This window comes from Grammomys surdaster, unplaced genomic scaffold (genome assembly GCF_004785775.1).
Source record: "Grammomys surdaster isolate TR1022 unplaced genomic scaffold, NIH_TR_1.0 125953, whole genome shotgun sequence".
Lineage (NCBI taxonomy): Eukaryota > Metazoa > Chordata > Mammalia > Rodentia > Muridae > Grammomys > Grammomys surdaster.
Window position 1 is genome coordinate 2,428,997 of NW_021620773.1, and position 11,939 is coordinate 2,440,935.

Sequence of the window (11,939 nt, forward strand, 5' to 3'; positions counted from 1 at the left end):
ACAACTGGAGTGCCTATCAACAGACACGTGGAAATAAATGCTTATCTACAATGGAATATTATCTGGGTATAAAAAGGAATGACGCTTCAATACATGAGAATGCATTTGCTATTCAGGTGCACAGGTTTTGGGTGTAGATGGTGGGATCACGTATGGTTAAAATGTTAGGTAGCACGTTAGGTGCACTTTAATACATGTCTTTAGTCTCAGCACTTGGCAGACAGAGGCAAGGTGATCTCTGTTGAGTTTTAGACTAGCCTGGTCTACATAGTGAGTTCCAGGCCAACTGGGCTACATAGAGTGACCCTGCTCAAACAAAAAACTAAAATTGATTAGAAAGGAAGAGTCAAGTGTCAAGGAAGTAAAAACGGGGACAATATGTGGAAGATGATGACAAACTCCAGCAGGTGCCATTTTCCTTCTTTCCTTCTTTCTTTTTTATTTTATTTTACTTTATTTTATTTTTTAGGTTTTTCAAGACAGGGTTTCTCTGCGTAGCCCTGGCTGTCCTGGAACTCACTCTGTAGACCAGGCTGGATGCAGGCACACACCTACACAGGTTAAAATTTGGACAACTGACCTTGGTAGTCACATTTAATCTAGACATTTGCCAGTGATAAAATGAGTCGAACAAATTCTTATGTGCTAAAGATTAAAGGGTCATTTCAGACCTCTGTTCTGACTCAGGCATTCCAAATGCAAGGGATGCTACAGTTTTGACAGAACAGTCAACAGTTTAGTCAAAGAACTGAAGTTGTCAGAATGAAGGCTGGAAGATGGCTCAGTAGCTAAAGGGTTTGCAGAGCAAGCACGAAGACTGGAATTGGGGTCTTTAGAAACCCAAGTAAATGCTAGGGAGATGTGGCAGCTCCCTTTAAATTCCAGCCTTGGAAGGTAGACAAAGCAGATCCCTAGCCGGCTGGCTACTGAGACTAGCCGTAACAATGAGCCTTGGGTTCAACTGAGAGACACTGTCTCAATGAATACAAGAAAGGGACAATTGAGGGTAATTCCTGATGTCAGTCTTGGGCTCTCCAGCTGCCCATTCACAAGCATGTGCTTACACACATGTGCAAAAGTATGCAAGCACCCACATTACACAACACACATACACATGTGAAAAGTTGCCAGATTAATAAGAGAACGTGATCCAGTCAGGCACAATCAACCAGCCATTTCATGTACCCTAATATAAATGGGGTTCGAATAAAAGAGAGAGAAATATGTGCAATGAACAAGGAGAGCTGGGGTCACCCCATGAAGGTCAGACAGAGTTGTGCTCAGGGCAAAGAGGGCTATGAGAGACAAAGGAAGTTATGCAGGAACGAAGCTTAGACCATAGAGGAGACGGTGGTCTCAGATGGACAGCTAACAACCAAGGGAAGCCATGTGAAGAAGAAACAGATGCACACGCAGTTGCTGGGACTTTTAGTGTCTACTAGCACTTGGTGGGATGGATATAAAGCCAGCAGGGGTATAAAATAATTTACCTTCATCTTCACCTAGCCAGGCTCAACTCAACGTTTTCAAGAGTGCTTGGAGCATTCACTAAGATAGGCCATAGTCTACCTCATTCTATAACATCCGTAAAACAGTTGAAATCAAACCATGCCCATCCTTTGAATACAATGAAGCTAAACTAGGAAGCTTCGGGAAGATCAAAGGGAAAACTTCATACACTAGAAAATTAAACATGACACATCTAGAAAATCCGTGGCCAAAGATGTCTCATGGAAAATTAAAAAAAAAAAACAAACAAAAAAGCTTTAAATGGAGGATACTGTGTAGCTCAAGTGTATCCGAAGAGAGAAAGGACTTAAATCAGCCATCTAAGCCTCCAGCTTAAAATGTTAGCTTCGCAAGGGGTAGAGAGGGGGTTCAGTGGCTAAGATTACACACAGCTCTTGTAGAGCACTGTAACTCACACTTGTAACTCTAGTTCCAGAGCACCCAACACTCTTGTGGTTTCCAACTGTCACCTGTACTCATAGGCACAAACTCCTCAGCATCCATGCATAATTAAGAATAAAAAATTAAAAAAATATAACTTTTCTGGGCTGGGGAAGATGACTTAGAGAGTAAATTGTTTGTTGTGCAAATGTTGGCCCTAAAGTTTGGGTCCCTGCACCCACATATATGCTGGGCAGGTGTTGTGGTCTACCTGTAATTCTAGCACTCAGGAGGCAGGGGCAGTGGATCTCTGGAGCAAGCTGGCTAGCCAGATCAGATCAATTAGGCAAGCTTTGGATTCAAGCAAGACATCCTTCCTCAGTCAGGTGGAGAACTATTGAAAAAGACATCTGGCGTCAACCTCTGGCCTACACACACACACACACACACACATACGCACATGCACACACACTGCTATATGCTTCCAATACACACGCACATTCATGCACACACATGCACACCCCCACTGATAAACATAAGATAAACTTAGTTTGCACAAAGGAGGAAAAAAGTAAAAAACACTGGACTTGAAACAAAGAAAGGGTGGGAAACATGAAAATCATAATTGAGGCTTTGAAAAGATAAACAAAAAGGCTAAAGTTGCATCAGGACTGACACAAAGGAAAAAGGGCACACATAGCACTTAACAGGCGTGGGAAGATGGGCCTTGCTCCAGAGCTAGGGGACAGAAGGGATGGAGACATCACAGCCTGAGGTCACCCCTAGGAAGAAAGGAAGCTGCAGACCCTGATTAACCAGGGACAAAGCAGGTGGGAGTGAGAGGCCTGAGACTGCTGGAGAAATGGCTCAGCAGTTAAGGGCACTTGCCTCGCAAACGTGAGGACCCGAGTTCAAATCCCCATCGTGCAAATAAAAGCCTAGGGGAGGAGGTGCACATCTGTAAGTCTAGTCCTAGGCAATGAGTGCATGTGGGATGTGTGTGGGATGAAGGGGGTGCCGGAGACAGACGGATACTGAGGCGTCTCTGGCCAACCAGTCCAGCAAAACACTCAACTCCAGGCTGAGTGAGAGGCACTGTCTCAAAAGATACGATGAAGAGTAACAGGAAAGATAGCTGATTTCAACCTCTGGCTTCCACATGTGTATGGATGAGGGAGTGCTCCTGACCTCTCCTCCCCCTACCATGGGATGGGAAAGAAAAAAGCCAAATTTAAGGTTAGCAGTCCTTTTGAGAAAGACTCTCCAGGACAGATGATCTCACTAGAAAATTCTAGCAAATATTAAAAAATCATCATCATCATCATCATCACCAGCAGCAGCAGCAGCAGCAATGGTGATAAGAACGTAGGTTGTTTAAGAAGACAGAAAAGCAGAAACTATTTCCCACACATTTAATAAGCAGTGTTACCTTGATTCCAAACCCAGACACTATATCTGGGCTTACCGATGTCCCTCCTGAGTGTGAAGCCTGCCAGTCACTGTCCAGGTTCTGTGCCTGAAAGCACCAGTCCGTGGGAGGGAGGATTATTAACCTTGGTTCATGGTCTCAATTCACTGTGGCTCCAAAGGCCTCACAGAGTCTCCTCCAACCGCGGCTGACTAGGAGTGGGAGAGAGCAGTGGAGCTGTGGAAAGCGTAACCTGCAGAAGCCCTCCCCTCCTGACCTACTTTTGCTAGCCAGGCTCCATCTCCTAGAGATTCCACAGCCTCCCAAAATAGCACTCCTAGCTGGGAGAGACATGCTCCGAACCAGACCCTGTGGGGGACATTTTGGGCTGAAATTCTCAGGAAATATTAACAAATTATGTATCATCCCGAATTGCACATATGTATGTACACGCACTCCCATGCGTGCATGCACGTGTGCGCGTGCGTGCGTGCAAACACACACACACACACACACACACACACACACACACACACACACATGAGAGACATTTAGCCTAAGAATACAGGATCAGTTTAGATATTTAGAAGTATATATGTTCACCATATAACTCTCTAAGGAAGAGAAAATGTTTGGTGATACCATTTGACCCAGAAAAAGTAACTTTGTATGTATGCATGTGTGCGTGTGTGTGTGTGCGCGCGTGTATGGGCGACATTAATTGTACATGAGGTTGGAGGGGAGGAGGCTCTAGAGAAGCAGGAGAGAAGTGGTGACTGCTTATCATGAATATGCATTTTATAAAGGCATGGAACTTTAAAAGAAGAAAGCATATAATAAAGGCTGGAGATTTGGCTCTGTGGTTAAGATCGTTTGTTGCTTTTACAGAGGACCTGGGTTTGGTTCCTGGTACCCACATCGTGGCTCACAGCCATTCAAAATATCCAGAGTATCTGCAGAACCTTTTCTGATTTCTATGGGCACCGGCCATGCATGGGTGGGACGCACATACGTAGATGTAGGCAAAACACTCATCCTCATAAAATAAATAGACCTAAAAAAATATAATACATAAAATCAAAACCCAAAAAAGGATGGAAAATAAAAATTAACTGTGCTGGGAACTTGCTAAGATCAGCTGCAGGTTATACTTTTGTTACTGCACCCAGTTTATAAAGATATAGAGTTAAAGTTAATAGAGCAGTATCTAAAAAAAAAAAAATATTTAACTGACAACTGTATATCCTCACAGGGCAAAATGTGATGACATAATAGGTTACACAACATTTAAATCACACTAATTAAGATATCCATCATCTCACAAAATTGCCATCTCTTGTGACCTGTAAAAATGTACTTTTTAGCAATTTGCAGGCGTACAGGACATTGCCATTAACTATGGTCGCTGTGCCTTGCAGTGGTCACTTGAGCTTACTCTTGTCTAACGGGAGCTTGGAACACTGACCAGAATCTGCCTTTCCCAGCATCTCATATGCACAGAAAATGGGAAAACATCACCAAAACAAACAGTGTTGAATGGAAAGACAACCCAGAGGCAGCAGAATACTTTCAAATAGTTTATGGGATGTGAGAAGCAAGAGAATTCAAGGAACTAGCAGAAGCACTCCCCACCCCTCCCTGCAGAAATGGATGCCAGCCTAGAGAAAAGGCAAACAAAGCTGCTGTGCCCATTTGGTGAATTTGGTGGTTTGAATGAGAATGTCCCCCCAGAAGGATTTGAACATTTGATCCCCAGTTGGTGGCATTGTTTGGAGGAGGCCAAAGGTCAGAAGGTGTGGCCTTACTTGAGAAAGTATGTCACTCAGGGTGGGCTTTGAGAGTTTAAGGACTGCTGCTTGCTGGCATGCTTCGCCCTCCACCCCCACGGACTCCCTGTTCCACTGGAATGATAAGGTAAGTAGACCTTTCCTTCTATTAGCTGCCTTGGTCATGGTTGTTATCACAGCCACAGGGAAGTAATTAGGACCAAGTGAGACCGTGATCTTTAAGGTTCCAGACTGTGAAATTGCTGCCCTCTTTCCCACAGGCTGGTATGTCAGAGATGTACAATCTTCACACTTGTCTAGCACAGTTCCTTCTCCAGATTCCACATCCTGCTGGCTTAGGACACAAAGCCTTATCTAAGGTATCAAATGGGGCTGGAGAAGGTCCCCCTTTCTGATATGTGGACTCAGTCATTGTAGCACAGTGCCCGAAACTTGTCAACCCTAAGATGATCTGAGAGCATAGGCAAGAGGTTACCAGTGGCCAGCTAGGGAAGATAGGGGCCTAGTGTCCCCCTGCTTACCAGTGACTCTCTAAGGAATTCTAAGTGCACCTCATACCCAAACGGATCACATGATTTACTTCTTACACGGTGTAAGGGCTTGAATCTAGAAAAACTCCACCCGATCCAATAACAAACAAACAAACAAAAGGTAAAGACTTGAGCATATACTTCACAGAAAAAGATGCTGAGAGGACTCCATTCAGACAGGGCAGCCATCCACGCAGAAAGCCCCAAGGATGCTATGGAAATGAAACACTCAAACCTTCCAAAATGAAACCTGTGAGCTCGGCAGGGTGGCAGGGGAGGAGCCTGGCGTGCAAAGGCAACTGGACCCTGCATGCTGAGCATGGAAATTGAATCTAGACACACTACCACTCACAGGTGACTGAACGCAGGGGGAGACTTGGAGGTAATCACTGGAAAGTATGGCACTGGAACCCCCAAACCCAGAAATAAACAGAGCAGCTCACCGGGCAGTGGAGAGGTAGATTCAGTGTAGCACAAGCGTCTGTCTCCCCCGAAACCCAGCAAGATCTCGCCCATCTCCCTCTCTCCTCATCTTTTATTTTTGATTTTATTTATTATATTATTATCACTGTTGTCATTACTACTTTGAGACAGAGTCTGTATAATATGTAACCATATGGCTGTGTTTGAGCCCACTATGCAGACCGGCCTGGCCTCATACTCAAGAGACCTATCTGTCTCTGCCTTCCAATAGTTGGGATTAGAGGAGTGTAACCGTCACATTTAGTGAATTATTTTGTTGCTTGCTGTGACTTTCAAAAAACACATTTTAAGATTATTTTATGAGTGTTTTGCTCATATGCATGTATGTGTGTCATGTGCACCCTAGAACTGGAGTTAATGGACAGTTGTGAACTGTCATGATGATGGTGGGACTCGAACCCAGGTCCTCTGTGAGAACGAGTTCTCTTAGCCACTGAATAATCTTTTCAGCTCCAATTTTATTCATTATTATTATTATGGTGTGTGTGTGTGTGTGTGTGTGTGTGTGAGTGTGTGTGTGTTTGTGTATATGAGTGCATGGGCATACATGTCATAATGGACATGAGGAAGTCAGGGGACAACCTTTTGGGAGTCAGCTCTCTCCTCACACGTTATTGAGGTGGAATCTCTCCTGTTCCTCCTGCAGGGCAAGCTTTGGGATAGTTGGCCCAGCACTTCTGCATTTGGGCAATTTTCTTGTCTCTGTAGGGATTCCACATGCTAGCTGTTATGCATCCAGCCTTTTATGTAGGTCTCAGGGATGGAACGTGGACCATCAGATTAGCCATCTCTCCCTTCATCCCTGCATTTGTTTCTCACAGGAATTTTAAGTTCAGAGCAGAATTGAGGTGTTTAGTTCAGCCTCAGCTCTGAAGGCTATCAACACTCCCTGTAGATCTCTTAGCTAAACTTAGAACTCTTACTCTAAAGTGTAAATGAAAAAGATGCAAAAGAGTTACAACACTCTTGGAAGGAAGCTGGAGGAATCATCCCACTTGATGCTACAACAGCCACAGCAGGTTACTAAAACAGGGGGCTGTGTGCAGGGACCACTGAGATGTGAGAGAAACCAGAAACAGACCCTCCCAGATCTGAGTGAATCTGATATTGTGCCAAAGGAAGCCAGTGGGAGAGAGACAGTTCATCAGCACACAGGCTGGAGTGAATGAGCTCACAGAGGCTGTGGTGGGCCTTGTATAAATCACAGAGAAATACCCAAGACACCAATTAGAGAACAGGCAGGAGTCACAGAGGCACTTTTTTGAAGAGGTATACGGACAGAAAAACAGGCACAAGAAAAGAGGGTGCACCCCATCAGCCAGAAGAGAATGAAAACCACACAAGGTATCACCACACAGCTGAGAATGGCGAAATGAAATGCCTGGTGTTATCGCCAAAGGCTGAGAGGGTGGGGAAAGACATGTCCCTCATCCCTGACGGCAGTGACATAAGGTGTGAATGACACAGGAAACAGGCCCTGTAGGATTTAAACGTGTCCCATTCTGTGGCTGGCAAGTGCAACCTTGGGTGTCCGTGACAGAGAAATGGAAATGTACAGGCACACAACTGCCACACAATGTTTATAGCAACCTCATCTATAACAGGTCCAAACTGGCCAAATCCTGCATTAGAGCCATACTACTGATTATACTTATCAATAAAAGACAACTACTAATATAGGCAAACCTTAGCTGAATCTTCAGGACAATAAATAATAATATACTAATGATAGTGGTAATAATAATAATAAATAATAATAATAATAATAATAATAATAACCCTTGAACAATGGCATGCTGTATAACTCCATTTATGTAGTGTTTTTGAAATGATAAAACCACAGAGATGCAGAAGGTCTTAGGTGATGGGGGAGGGGCACCTATAAAAGGGCAGGTCTGTGCTGGTGTGATGCTAGACGCGTGAGCACTCAAGAGTTATATGTACACATGTTTGTATCATGGTGACATCTGCTCAGGGTTGGTAGGTGTCATCAATATAGAATTCCTGGTGTTGACATAGTACCTTGGTCATAAGCGGTGTCCTGGGGTGGCAGAGCAGGTAAACAGTCTGGTTTTATGTCAACTTGACACAAGCTAGAGTCATCAGAGAGGAAGCAGTCTCAATTGAGAAAATGCTTCCGTGAGATCCAGCTGTAAGGAATTTTCTTAATTAGTGATCAATGGAGGAGGGCCCAGCCCATTGTGGGTGGAGCCATCCCTGGGCTGGTGGTCCTGGGTTGTATAAGAAACCAGGCCGATCGAGCCATGGGAAACAATCCAGTAAGCAGCATTCCTCCATGGCCTCTGCATCAGCTCCTGTCTCCAGGTTCCTGCTCTGTGTGAGTTCCTGTCCTGACTTCCTTTGGTGATGAACAGCAATGTGGAAATGTAAGCCTTTCCTCCCCAAATTGCTTTTAGGTCATGGTGTTTTGTTGCAACAATGGAAACCCCAACTAAGACAGCAGGTTAAGGCACTAGGAGTCCCCTGTTGTGTCTTACAGGAGGGATCTCCTGTATCCTTACCTTAAAACAGAAGTTATAGTTCATGATTTTTACCCTCTGCTCTAAGAAACCGCTTGCCAATCTTGTACAGCTTGATCGAAAAGTGTAACCCCAGATATCCCAGTCATTCTCCATGGCCAGTGAGATCTTGAGTAAAATATGAGTGGATAAAGCCAAAATGATGAAAGACTCAAAGTCAGGGCACCAAGATGGTTCATCAGGCAAAGGGATTTGCCATCATGCCTGATAATCTGTGTGGTACTCAGCATCCACATGATAGAAGAGAACATTCTTCCACTAATTGTTCCTCTGATTTCAACACAAGCATTATAGCATGTGTATACCCACCAAATAAGTAAATAAATGTAACAAAAAGATTAAAAAAAACCCCAAATCAAAGCTAGGGTATACTGACAAACCACAGAGCAAAAACACTAATTAAAATCAAATCCACCAATATGAAAAAAAAAAAAAGATGAGAAAAAAAAACTACCATTGCAATGGGATTGGACCTTTGAGAAACACAAGACTGTTCAGAACCAGATGATGCTCTCTGAGCTCACCGCAGAAGGCAGGTTATCGTCTTGTGATGACTTTAGAGTGTACAGTTGGAATTAAACAAGAGTGGGTACCAACTCAGGACAGGTAATCATAAGGATGTGTTTAATTGCTTTCCAGTTGACAGCATGGTTGAGCCACAGTAGGGCACAGGGAGCTCAATTTCCTCTGGGTTCCCTCAACAACTGACTTTCCTCTCCTGTTTTGTTGGGTAAGAAAATCTGAGGTATATTACTTTTTAGTCTGCCATGTTGATTTCCTTCAGGGAGCTGGTTTGTTCAGGTTCGTGTGTGGCTGTGCTTTGCTCCGGACAGTCGTGAATGACTTAGGCCGTATTGTGCTGCTCATTCACTTTGTAATGTTCTGGGGAATGAAAAGGACTGAGCCAGGCCAGGGAGACGTGGGAGCCACAAACGGCCTTCAAGTTTACACACTTGGACCGTCTGCCCCTTGAGCGTGTGTTACGATACAGCAGCTCCGTTGTAGTTTTGTCTGTGCAGATGGTGCACATTTGGCTACAGAGCATCGCCAAGCCAAGGATGAAGCCCATCAACGCCAACAGGAGGAGGAAGAGGATAGGGACAGATGGGGACACGGTGCTGCTCGAATTCCACTCTCCCCGGGCGTAGCTGCACAAGACGGGGATGCCCAGCAGGAGCAGAACGTGGGTCGCGGTAAGTCCAATGTACATTGTGAAAAGCAAGAAGTACTTCTGGTTGTCTTCACCCACGCAGTTGTTGATCCAGGGACAGTGGTGGTCGCTCTTGCGGATGCAGCGCTTGCACACCGTACAGTGGTAAGTTCTCTTTGGTATGGCAGAGTGGCAGTCGGGACAGTAGGACACTGTGTCAGGCCCGGGCGGGTTACCCAGGGGCACAGAACCTGGGTCGGTCAGCATAGTCCGTAGATGTGACACAAGTGCCAACGAGGCCAGCAGATGGAAGATCACACCATTGGCCACTGTGTACAACATGTTGTTAGATGGTATAAGCAGGTCCCGGAATAGTATCCATCCACCGCTCAGCATCAGCGCCCATGCACCCAGGGCACACAGGATGCCAATAGGATCAAGTATGAACCAGCAGCGTCGGTTGGGGGCCTGCAGTGGGGTCTCTAGCCCGGCGCTGTGCTCAGATGTGCTGCGGTTTTGGACCCACGAGAACATTTTGAGAGTTCTCAGGCTTGTTCAAGAGCTAGCATCCTGATGGTAGACCCAGGGCCCCGGAGGAACCCCCGGAGAGAGGAGGGGGTCCTCCAGAGAGAGGAAGGTGCCTTGGCCTTCCTCTCCCACTCAGCTTGTCTGGAATTGGTTCTTGCCTCCCTGGGCAGAGCCAGGGAGGAGCAGGAGAGCTCCCTGACAGGCGGATCCTTGCAGCATTCTAGAATGTTCCCTCAGACAGGTTTATGAACACAGAAAGGGCCAAGTGTCCCTCAGGGCCTGGAAGAAGGCTGGGATGAGGAGACACCTATAGGTGCTGGCCCTTTGGTTTTGCTCTCTCCACTCTGAACAGACCTGTTGGAACCTCTTTGCTTTGGGGAAACTGAGGAAAGAGGAAGTTCAGTAAATTACCAGAGGAGACCAGGTGAGGACTCCACACCTGCTGTCTGGTCCAGAGCCTGGGCTTCTGCCCTTCTTGTTCTGGGCTGAAGGTCTACCCAGGGGAGGACTCAGGATGTTAGATGAGAGAGCAGGAGCCTCTCCTCAGACGGGGTGTTGTTGATGAATGTGACGACCCCCATGGTCTGCCAAGACAGCTCTAGGACCCCCTTGAAAATCTCCCGCAGGGGACACCTCCCTCTAGAGCCCAGGAAGCAGATCCTTCAACACTTACTGTGGAGCAAGAGTCGAGACACAGTGGAGCGCAGGTGAGGTGAGGTGTGTGTGAACGAGGGCGGTGCTGCCTGTGCGTGGCTAGGTCCAGTTAGGGAACATAGCATACAGAATGGTGGAGATACAGTGTTTGGGTCAGCATCCTCACGAAGAGCATCTGTTCAGTGTGGCCAGTATGGCAATAATATGGTTGATGTAACCCTGAAAGAAGAGTGCTTTAGGCTCACTTGGGGACAGACATGTTGGAGAGTGTTGGGGGTCTGTGGCCTCTCAGGCATGACAGCTTTTGGGAGAAGCTTCAGAGAAGATCTGGTCCAACTGCCTTTTCCTCCCACAGTCCAAATTCAGTGGTATAGGGGACAAATATGGGTGGCTGGGCTTCCGGTAGCACCACCAGGGTAGAGGGACCTGTTTGGCTGTGAACACAGCAGAGGCAGACTGGGGTGTGGGTGTTTTCCAATTGTACATACAGAGGCCAGGGTGCTTTGGACTCCCCAGTGTTCTGTGCCCTTTTGAAAAACCATTCTGTTAGGCTGTGGAGATGGTGTGTGTGTATGTGTGTGTGTGTGTGTGTGTGTGATAAACAACAGCAGGGATCATTTCTGCTGTTCCTTGTGATGTGAGGCACAAGGGCCTCATGGATCTGTGTGAGTCACTGTCACCACATCTAACAGAGGTGGGCATGCAGGGACTAGGGAACAGATTATAGCATGTACGTGAAAAGTCACTATTGTCCCCTACCCTACCCACTCAGCAGGTCACTTTGCAATATGGGGTGGCCTTGCTTTGGGCAGTGTAATTTGTGGGGTGTCGAAGCTTCTGTGAACATACATGTTACACCTGCGTACATGCAAACCATTGGAGTGCCCCACCATGTCACCCGCCTGCCTTCTGTCCATTCTGTTTCCCGCTGCTGGGAACTTTCTGAGCTTTCCCCTCCTTACACACCTT

The 11,939-nt window shown here is 46.1% G+C and overlaps 1 pseudogene across 1 annotated transcript; it reads right to left on the minus strand.

Moving 5' to 3' along the window:
- Nucleotides 1-9,130: 9,130 nt before the first annotated feature.
- On the minus strand, nt 9,131-10,478 carry LOC114609316 (annotated as a pseudogene). The gene has a single exon (XR_003709493.1). The product of XR_003709493.1 is annotated as a palmitoyltransferase ZDHHC3 pseudogene (transcript).
- Nucleotides 10,479-11,939: the final 1,461 nt, after the last annotated feature.